The 11,581-nt window shown below is 33.1% G+C and overlaps 2 non-coding genes across 2 annotated transcripts; both read left to right on the top strand.

The window, feature by feature from the left end:
• The first annotated feature begins 254 nt into the window (after positions 1-254).
• Positions 255-433, top strand: LOC119558662. Its single transcript, XR_005220337.1, has one exon. It is a non-coding gene; the product is annotated as a 5.8S ribosomal RNA (ribosomal RNA).
• Positions 434-833: 400 nt separating this feature from the next.
• Positions 834-4,804, top strand: LOC119558658. Its single transcript, XR_005220333.1, has one exon. It is a non-coding gene; the product is annotated as a large subunit ribosomal RNA (ribosomal RNA).
• Positions 4,805-11,581: the final 6,777 nt, after the last annotated feature.

Below are 11,581 nucleotides of genomic sequence, written 5' to 3'. Positions count from 1 at the left end.
TGTACCTGATTATTACAGGTTAATGTTTTATATAAATTTCAATATATATCGCTAAAAAAAGTATTAATACCGTAAATGCCATTTAAAAAATACTTGATATATTATTGGTTATATGAAACTAAGACATTTCGCAGCATTCGTTTTAGGTATAAAAATCAATTTATTGAAGGAATTGATATATGCCAGTAAAATGGTGTATTTTTAATTTCTTTCAATAAAAACATATATGACAAAATTACCAAACCAATATATAAAACTCTAAGCGGTGGATCACTCGGCTCATGGGTCGATGAAGAACGCAGCAAACTGTGCGTCATCGTGTGAACTGCAGGACACATGAACATCGACATTTTGAACGCATATCGCAGTCCATGCTGTTATGTACTTTAATTAATTTTATAGTGCTGCTTGGACTACATATGGTTGAGGGTTGTAAGACTATGCTAATTAAGTTGTTTATATAAATTTTATAATGAAATTTTATAAGCATATGGTATATTATTGGATAATAATAATTTAATTATTATATTATTCATAATATTAACAAATATATGAAAAACATTATCTCACATTAGTAAATAATTTGAATGTGAAAAACGAAGAGAAATATTTTCTTTTTCAATCAAATAATACTGAGAAAGTCTAGCATAAAAAATTTATCTAGAATTGTCTCTTATTAAAGATTAGTAAATAGAAAGCCGTTGACAATATTATTATTCTTCGTTGATTCGTTAGACCAAACAAATGCCATACAAATATATAAAATATATAACGAATTTAATAAAATGTTTTATCATTATATATAAAGAATTAATTGCAAAAAAAGTTATACACAACCTCAACTCATATGGGACTACCCCCTGAATTTAAGCATATTAATTAGGGGAGGAAAAGAAACTAACCAGGATTTTCTTAGTAGCGGCGAGCGAAAAGAAATCAGTTCAGCACTAAGTCACTTTGTCTATATGGCAAATGTGAGATGCAGTGTATGGAGCGTCAATATTCTAGTATGAGAAATTAACGATTTAAGTCCTTCTTAAATGAGGCCATTTACCCATAGAGGGTGCCAGGCCCGTATAACGTTAATGATTACTAGATGATGTTTCCAAAGAGTCGTGTTGCTTGATAGTGCAGCACTAAGTGGGTGGTAAACTCCATCTAAAACTAAATATAACCATGAGACCGATAGTAAACAAGTACCGTGAGGGAAAGTTGAAAAGAACTCTGAATAGAGAGTTAAACAGTACGTGAAACTGCTTAGAGGTTAAGCCCGATGAACCTGAATATCCGTTATGGAAAATTCATCATTAAAATTGTAATATTTAAACAATATTATGATAATAGTGTGCATTTTTTCCATATAAGGACATTGTAATCTATTAGCATACAAAATTTATCATAAAATATAACTTATAGTTTATTCAAATTAATTTGCTTGCATTTTAACACAGAATAAATGTTATTAATTTGATAAAGTGCTGATAGATTTATATGAATACAGTGCGTTAATTTTTCGGAATTATATAATGGCATAATTATCATTGATTTTTGTGTTTATTATATGCACTTGTATGATTAACAATGCGAAAGATTCAGGATACCTTCGGGACCCGTCTTGAAACACGGACCAAGGAGTCTAACATATGTGCAAGTTATTGGGATATAAACCTAATAGCGTAATTAACTTGACTAATAATGGGATTAGTTTTTTAACTATTTATAGCTAATTAACACAATCCCGGGGCGTTCTATATAGTTATGTATAATGATATTTATATTATTTATGCCTCTAACTGGAACGTACCTTGAGCATATATGCTGTGACCCGAAAGATGGTGAACTATACTTGATCAGGTTGAAGTCAGGGGAAACCCTGATGGAAGACCGAAACAGTTCTGACGTGCAAATCGATTGTCAGAATTGAGTATAGGGGCGAAAGACCAATCGAACCATCTAGTAGCTGGTTCCTTCCGAAGTTTCCCTCAGGATAGCTGGTGCATTTTAATGTTATATAAAATAATCTTATCTGGTAAAGCGAATGATTAGAGGCCTTAGGGTCGAAACGATCTTAACCTATTCTCAAACTTTAAATGGGTAAGAACCTTAACTTTCTTGATATGAAGTTCAAGGTTATGATATAATGTGCCCAGTGGGCCACTTTTGGTAAGCAGAACTGGCGCTGTGGGATGAACCAAACGTAATGTTACGGTGCCCAAATTAACAACTCATGCAGATACCATGAAAGGCGTTGGTTGCTTAAAACAGCAGGACGGTGATCATGGAAGTCGAAATCCGCTAAGGAGTGTGTAACAACTCACCTGCCGAAGCAACTAGCCCTTAAAATGGATGGCGCTTAAGTTGTATACCTATACATTACCGCTAAAGTAGATGATTTATATTACTTGTGATATAAATTTTGAAACTTTAGTGAGTAGGAAGGTACAATGGTATGCGTAGAAGTGTTTGGCGTAAGCCTGCATGGAGCTGCCATTGGTACAGATCTTGGTGGTAGTAGCAAATAATCGAATGAGACCTTGGAGGACTGAAGTGGAGAAGGGTTTCGTGTGAACAGTGGTTGATCACGAGTTAGTCGGTCCTAAGTTCAAGGCGAAAGCCGAAAATTTTCAAGTAAAACACAAATGCCATACAAATATAATTATATTATATAAATCAAGCTAATTAATATACTTGAATAATTTTGAACGAAAGGGAATACGGTTCCAATTCCGTAACCTGTTGAGTATCCGTTTGTTATTAAATATGGGCCTCGTGCTCATCCTGGCAACAGGAACGACCATAAAGAAGCCGTCGAGAGATATCGGAAGAGTTTTCTTTTCTGTTTTATAGCCGTACTACCATGGAAGTCTTTCGCAGAGAGATATGGTAGATGGGCTAGAAGAGCATGACATATACTGTTGTGTCGATATTTTCTCCTCGGACCTTGAAAATTTATGGTGGGGACACGCAAACTTCTCAACAGGCCGTACCAATATCCGCAGCTGGTCTCCAAGGTGAAGAGTCTCTAGTCGATAGAATAATGTAGGTAAGGGAAGTCGGCAAATTAGATCCGTAACTTCGGGATAAGGATTGGCTCTGAAGATTGAGATAGTCGGGCTTGATTGGGAAACAATAACATGGTTTATGTGCTCGTTCTGGGTAAATAGAGTGTCTGGCATTTATGTTGGTCACTTGTTCCCCGGATAGTTTAGTTACGTAGCCAATTGTGGAACTTTCTTGCTAAAATTTTTAAGAATACTAATTGGGTTAAACCAATTAGTTCTTATTAATTATAACGATTATCAATTAACAATCAATTCAGAACTGGCACGGACTTGGGGAATCCGACTGTCTAATTAAAACAAAGCATTGTGATGGCCCTAGCGGGTGTTGACACAATGTGATTTCTGCCCAGTGCTCTGAATGTCAAAGTGAAGAAATTCAAGTAAGCGCGGGTCAACGGCGGGAGTAACTATGACTCTCTTAAGGTAGCCAAATGCCTCGTCATCTAATTAGTGACGCGCATGAATGGATTAACGAGATTCCTACTGTCCCTATCTACTATCTAGCGAAACCACAGCCAAGGGAACGGGCTTGGAATAATTAGCGGGGAAAGAAGACCCTTTTGAGCTTGACTCTAATCTGGCAGTGTAAGGAGACATAAGAGGTGTAGAATAAGTGGGAGATATTAGACTTCGGTTTGGTATCGCCAATGAAATACCACTACTCTTATTGTTTCCTTACTTACTTGATTAAATGGAACGTGTATCATTTCCTAGCCATTATACGGATATATTTATTATATCTTATGGTATTGGGTTTTGATGCAAGCTTCTTGATCAAAGTATCACGAGTTTGTTATATAATCGCAAACAAATTCTTTAATAAAACGGTGCATTTATGTATTTTTGATTTGAAAATTTGGTATAACTCCAATTACTCAGGTATGATCCAATTCAAGGACATTGCCAGGTAGGGAGTTTGACTGGGGCGGTACATCTCTCAAATAATAACGGAGGTGTCCCAAGGCCAGCTCAGTGCGGACAGAAACCACACATAGAGCAAAAGGGCAAATGCTGACTTGATCTCGGTGTTCAGTACACACAGGGACAGCAAAAGCTCGGCCTATCGATCCTTTTGGTTTAAAGAGTTTTTAACAAGAGGTGTCAGAAAAGTTACCATAGGGATAACTGGCTTGTGGCGGCCAAGCGTTCATAGCGACGTCGCTTTTTGATCCTTCGATGTCGGCTCTTCCTATCATTGTGAAGCAAAATTCACCAAGCGTTGGATTGTTCACCCATGCAAGGGAACGTGAGCTGGGTTTAGACCGTCGTGAGACAGGTTAGTTTTACCCTACTAATGACAAAACGTTGTTGCGACAGCATTCCTGCGTAGTACGAGAGGAACCGCAGGTACGGACCAATGGCACAATACTTGTTCGAGCGAACAGTGGTATGACGCTACGTCCGTTGGATTATGCCTGAACGCCTCTAAGGTCGTATCCGTGCTGGACTGCAATGATAAATAAGGGGCAATTTGCATTGTATGGCTTCTAAACCATTTAAAGTTTATAATTTACTTTATAAACGACAATGGATGTGATGCCAATGTAATTTGTAACATAGTAAATTGGGAGGATCTTTGATCACCTGATGCCGCGCTAGTTACATATAAAAGCATTATTTAATACAATGACAAAGCCTAGAATCAATTGTAAACGACTTTTGTAACAGGCAAGGTGTTGTAAGTGGTTGAGCAGCTGCCATACTGCGATCCACTGAAGCTTATCCTTTGCTTGATGATTCGATAATAAAGATGTTGCAAGCGGGCATAATCATTATGCTTGCTTGCAGCATCGCACGCCACTTTGTTTGTGGTGTGTAAGGTAGGGAAGAAGAAATATAAAAGACCTAAATTGGAAACATCAATATATAAGTAAATATTGAACAAACAAAATGTATCGTCATCTTATTAGTGACGCGATGATAAAGTGGCAAACATATTCCATGTATAAATATTCCTATGGTATTAAAATTCAAGTAAAGAGGACATATATAAAAGTTTGTATATATGGTTCATTCAATGGTAGCAGCGGTTGGTTGGTTGGTGTCTGCTCCTCTTATTGTTCAAAACTTATGTTATGGTAGCAAGTCTATATCGTCATATTATTAGTGACGCGAAAAAGTAGTGGCAAAACATATTCCATGTATAAATAAATATTCCTATGGTATTGAAATTCAAGTAAAGAGGCCATTCAAGTAAAGAGGACTTATATAAATATAAGTATATATAATGGTAGCAGCGCGGTTGGTTGGTTGGTGTGTCTGCTCCTCTTATTGTTCAAAACTTATGTTATGGTAGCAAGACTGTATCGTCATATTATTAGTGACGCGAAAAAGTAGTGGCAAAACATATTCCATGTATAAATATTCCTATGGTATTGAAATTCAACTAAAGAGGACATATAAAATTACTATCAATGGTAGCAGTGGTTGGTTGGTTGGTGGTTGGTTGGCGGCTGCTCCTATTATTGTTCAAGACTTATGTTATGGTAGCAAGTCTGTATCGTCATATTAATTATTAGTGACGCGAAAAAGTAGTGGAAATCATATTCCATGTATAAATAGATTCCTATGGTAATGAAATTTTCAAGTAAAGAGAGGACCATTCAAGTAAGAGGACATATAAAAAGTAAGTATATGTTCCTCCAATGGTAGCAGTGGTTGGTTGGTTGGCGGCTGATCCTCTTATTGTTCAAAACTTATTTTATCAATATGAGTTTGGCAATACAATAAAGAAGACCAATCTAATCCATATAAAACTAAATGTATTATATGGATATGCTTAGGAAACCCATATATTCATAAAAAAAAATTATGTATAGAAAATTATACATATATCTTTTATATAAATGAATCGTATGGATATCGCCTTATGGTAGGTATAATAACTTTTTAAGGCATAATAATGTATAATATAGAAAATATACATTGAAATATAAATGCATTTTTATAGATATGGCGGCATATAAGTGCCATATACACAAGAATAAATAATAGAATTTACCAATATATAATTAAAATGAGATATATAAACCTAGTGAGGGGCTGCACTAGTATATGAATCGTATGGATATGGCTTATAGGTATAATACCTATAAGGCATAATAATGTATAATATAATAAATATAAATTAAGATATGAATGAATTATATAAATATGGCATAGAAATGCCATATACATACATAAGAATAAATGGTAGAATTTACCCATATATCACTGAAACACGATATATAAACCTAATGATAGCTGGCACTAGTACTGTAAACATGCACGCAATAGTGCGTGGGGTAAAAAACTACTATAGGGAGGTGGTCGTTGGCGGGCCCCTCCTCGTATTGGTCAAAACTTATGTTATGCATATGAATTTGTCAATACTATATAGAACGCCAAGCATATCCATATAAACTATGGATATGCATAGAAATCCATACAAAAGTAAAAAAAAATTATGTATAGAAAAATATACATATATTTATATAAGTGAATCGTATGGATATGGCTTATAGGTATAATACCTATAAGGCATAATAATGTATAACAAGTAAATATACATTGAAATGTGAATGCATTGTATGGATATGGCATATAAATGCCATATATATAGAAATAAATTGTATATCAATGATATAACAATTATAAACCTAGTGAGGGGCGGCACTAGTGAATGAATCGTATGGATATGGCTTATAGGTATAATACCTATAAGGCATAATAATGTATAATATAATAAATATACATTAAGATATGAATGGATTGTATAAATATGGCATAGAAATGCCATATACATAAGAATAAATGGTAGAATTTACCCATATATCACTGAAACACGATATATAAACCTAGTGATAGCTGGCACTAGTACTGTAAACAGGCACGCAATAGTGCGTGGGGTAAAAAACTACTATAGGGAGGTGGTCGTTGGCGGGCCCCTCCTCGTATTGGTCAAAACTTATGTTATGCATATGAATTTGTCAATACTATATAGAACGCCAAGCATATCCATATAAACTATGGATATGCATAGAAATCCATACAAAAGTAAAAAAAAATTATGTATAGAAAAATATACATATATTTATATAAGTGAATCGTATGGATATGGCTTATAGGTATAATACCTATAAGGCATAATAATGTATAACAAGTAAATATACATTGAAATGTGAATGCATTGTATGGATATGGCATATAAATGCCATATATATAGAAATAAATTGTATATCAATGATATAACAATTATAAACCTAGTGAGGGGCGGCACTAGTGAATGAATCGTATGGATATGGCTTATAGGTATAATACCTATAAGGCATAATAATGTATAATATAATAAATATACATTAAGATATGAATGGATTGTATAAATATGGCATAGAAATGCCATATACATAAGAATAAATGGTAGAATTTACCCATATATCACTGAAACACGATATATAAACCTAGTGATAGCTGGCACTAGTACTGTAAACAGGCACGCAATAGTGCGTGGGGTAAAAAACTACTATAGGGAGGTGGTCGTTGGCGGGCCCCTCCTCGTATTGGTCAAAACTTATGTTATGCATATGAATTTGTCAATACTATATAGAACGCCAAGCATATCCATATAAACTATGGATATGCATAGAAATCCATACAAAAGTAAAAAAAAATTATGTATAGAAAAATATACATATATTTATATAAGTGAATCGTATGGATATGGCTTATAGGTATAATACCTATAAGGCATAATAATGTATAACAAGTAAATATACATTGAAATGTGAATGCATTGTATGGATATGGCATATAAATGCCATATATATAGAAATAAATTGTATATCAATGATATAACAATTATAAACCTAGTGAGGGGCGGCACTAGTGAATGAATCGTATGGATATGGCTTATAGGTATAATACCTATAAGGCATAATAATGTATAATATAATAAATATACATTAAGATATGAATGGATTGTATAAATATGGCATAGAAATGCCATATACATAAGAATAAATGGTAGAATTTACCCATATATCACTGAAACACGATATATAAACCTAGTGATAGCTGGCACTAGTACTGTAAACAGGCACGCAATAGTGCGTGGGGTAAAAAACTACTATAGGGAGGTGGTCGTTGGCGGGCCCCTCCTCGTATTGGTCAAAACTTATGTTATGCATATGAATTTGTCAATACTATATAGAACGCCAAGCATATCCATATAAACTATGGATATGCATAGAAAACCATACAAAAGTAAAAAAAAATTATGTATAGAAAAATATACATATATTTATATAAGTGAATCGTATGGATATGGCTTATAGGTATAATACCTATAAGGCATAATAATGTATAACAAGTAAATATACATTGAAATGTGAATGCATTGTATGGATATGGCATATAAATGCCATATATATAGAAATAAATTGTATATCAATGATATAACAATTATAAACCTAGTGAGGGGCGGCACTAGTGAATGAATCGTATGGATATGGCTTATAGGTATAATACCTATAAGGCATAATAATGTATAATATAATAAATATACATTAAGATATGAATGGATTGTATAAATATGGCATAGAAATGCCATATACATAAGAATAAATGGTAGAATTTACCCATATATCACTGAAACACGATATATAAACCTAGTGATAGCTGGCACTAGTACTGTAAACAGGCACGCAATAGTGCGTGGGGTAAAAAACTACTATAGGGAGGTGGTCGTTGGCGGGCCCCTCCTCGTATTGGTCAAAACTTATGTTATGCATATGAATTTGTCAATACTATATAGAACGCCAAGCATATCCATATAAACTATGGATATGCATAGAAAACCATACAAAAGTAAAAAAAAATTATGTATAGAAAAATATACATATATTTATATAAGTGAATCGTATGGATATGGCTTATAGGTATAATACCTATAAGGCATAATAATGTATAACAAGTAAATATACATTGAAATGTGAATGCATTGTATGGATATGGCATATAAATGCCATATATATAGAAATAAATTGTATATCAATGATATAACAATTATAAACCTAGTGAGGGGCGGCACTAGTGAATGAATCGTATGGATATGGCTTATAGGTATAATACCTATAAGGCATAATAATGTATAATATAATAAATATACATTAAGATATGAATGGATTGTATAAATATGGCATAGAAATGCCATATACATAAGAATAAATGGTAGAATTTACCCATATATCACTGAAACACGATATATAAACCTAGTGATAGCTGGCACTAGTACTGTAAACAGGCACGCAATAGTGCGTGGGGTAAAAAACTACTATAGGGAGGTGGTCGTTGGCGGGCCCCTCCTCGTATTGGTCAAAACTTATGTTATGCATATGAATTTGTCAATACTATATAGAACGCCAAGCATATCCATATAAACTATGGATATGCATAGAAATCCATACAAAAGTAAAAAAAAATTATGTATAGAAAAAATATACATATATTTATATAAGTGAATCGTATGGATATGGCTTATAGGTATAATACCTATAAGGCATAATAATGTATAACAAGTAAATATACATTGAAATGTGAATGCATTGTATGGATATGGCATATAAATGCCATATATATAGAAATAAATTGTATATCAATGATATAACAATTATAAACCTAGTGAGGGGCGGCACTAGTGAATGAATCGTATGGATATGGCTTATAGGTATAATACCTATAAGGCATAATAATGTATAATATAATAAATATACATTAAGATATGAATGGATTGTATAAATATGGCATAGAAATGCCATATACATAAGAATAAATGGTAGAATTTACCCATATATCACTGAAACACGATATATAAACCTAGTGATAGCTGGCACTAGTACTGTAAACAGGCACGCAATAGTGCGTGGGGTAAAAAACTACTATAGGGAGGTGGTCGTTGGCGGGCCCCTCCTCGTATTGGTCAAAACTTATGTTATGCATATGAATTTGTCAATACTATATAGAACGCCAAGCATATCCATATAAACTATGGATATGCATAGAAATCCATACAAAAATAAAAAAAAATTATGTATAGAAAAATATACATATATTTATATAAGTGAATCGTATGGATATGGCTTATAGGTATAATACCTATAAGGCATAATAATGTATAACAAGTAAATATACATTGAAATGTGAATGCATTGTATGGATATGGCATATAAATGCCATATATATAGAAATAAATTGTATATCAATGATATAACAATTATAAACCTAGTGAGGGGCGGCACTAGTGAATGAATCGTATGGATATGGCTTATAGGTATAATACCTATAAGGCATAATAATGTATAATATAATAAATATACATTAAGATATGAATGGATTGTATAAATATGGCATAGAAATGCCATATACATAAGAATAAATGGTAGAATTTACCCATATATCACTGAAACATGATATATAAACCTAGTGATAGCTGGCACTAGTACTGTAAACAGGCACGCAGTAGTGCGTGGGGTAAAAAACTACTATAGGGAGGTGGTCGTTGGCGGGCCCCTCCTCGTATTGGTCAAAACTTATGTTATGCGTAAACATATGATTTTGTCAATACTATAAAGAAAACTTGTTTTGTACATACAAAACTAAATGAATTATATGGATATTGAAAAATAAATGGCATTATATCCATATAATGAAAATATACTTGTATTCTCTTATTATAAGAGAGAATACCGTATAGTTGGTTGGCAAAGACAATTGAAAATACCCGAATTGCAGATGATGGGTTCAAAAACTACTATAGGGTGGTGTAGCAAATAATATGAAGATGATATATCCATATAATGGATATACACTAGTATTCTCTTATTATAATAGAGAATACCATATAAATGGTTGGCAAAGACAATTGAAAATACCCGAATTGAAGTTGACGGGTTCAAAAACTATTATAGGGTGATGTAGCAAATAAAATAATGAAGATATATCCATATAATGGAATTATATGTGTATTCTCTTATTATATGAGAGAGTACCAAACGGTTGATTGGCAAAGACAATTGAAAATACCCGAATTAAAGATATTGGGTCCAAAAACTACTATAGGATGGTCAATGGGCCGGCCATCTACTATTGACGTGACAAAATACTGTCTGTCGGTAGAGAAGATATTAATCCGTCAAATTTGTTTCTTTATTCATTTATGAATATGAGACTTGGCTCCACGGTTAATATTTTAAGCCCAAAGATAATAATGTTGAAACAAAGGCCAAGGTTTCTATTATACATAGAATAACAAATTGTTTCCGAACTTTATCGTTAATCCAAATAAATAATTACAATTGAGGCAGGCTAATAATGATATATATTTTGTATTGATAATCTTGATATATATGTATATTGGTCTGCCATTATCACATACTGAGTTATGTGATAATTCCCTGCGGGGATAAATTAAAAGAGGTGTCCCTATATTAAAAGAAAATAATATATATATATATTATTTTTTCTAACGTACATATCATATATGC

The sequence above is a fragment of the Drosophila subpulchrella genome, unplaced genomic scaffold, assembly GCF_014743375.2.
Source record: "Drosophila subpulchrella strain 33 F10 #4 breed RU33 unplaced genomic scaffold, RU_Dsub_v1.1 Primary Assembly Seq126, whole genome shotgun sequence".
In the NCBI taxonomy this organism is placed as follows: Eukaryota; Metazoa; Arthropoda; class Insecta; order Diptera; family Drosophilidae; genus Drosophila; species Drosophila subpulchrella.
Note: the sequence above shows the minus strand (reverse complement) of the source record. Positions and strands in the feature narration are given on the sequence as shown.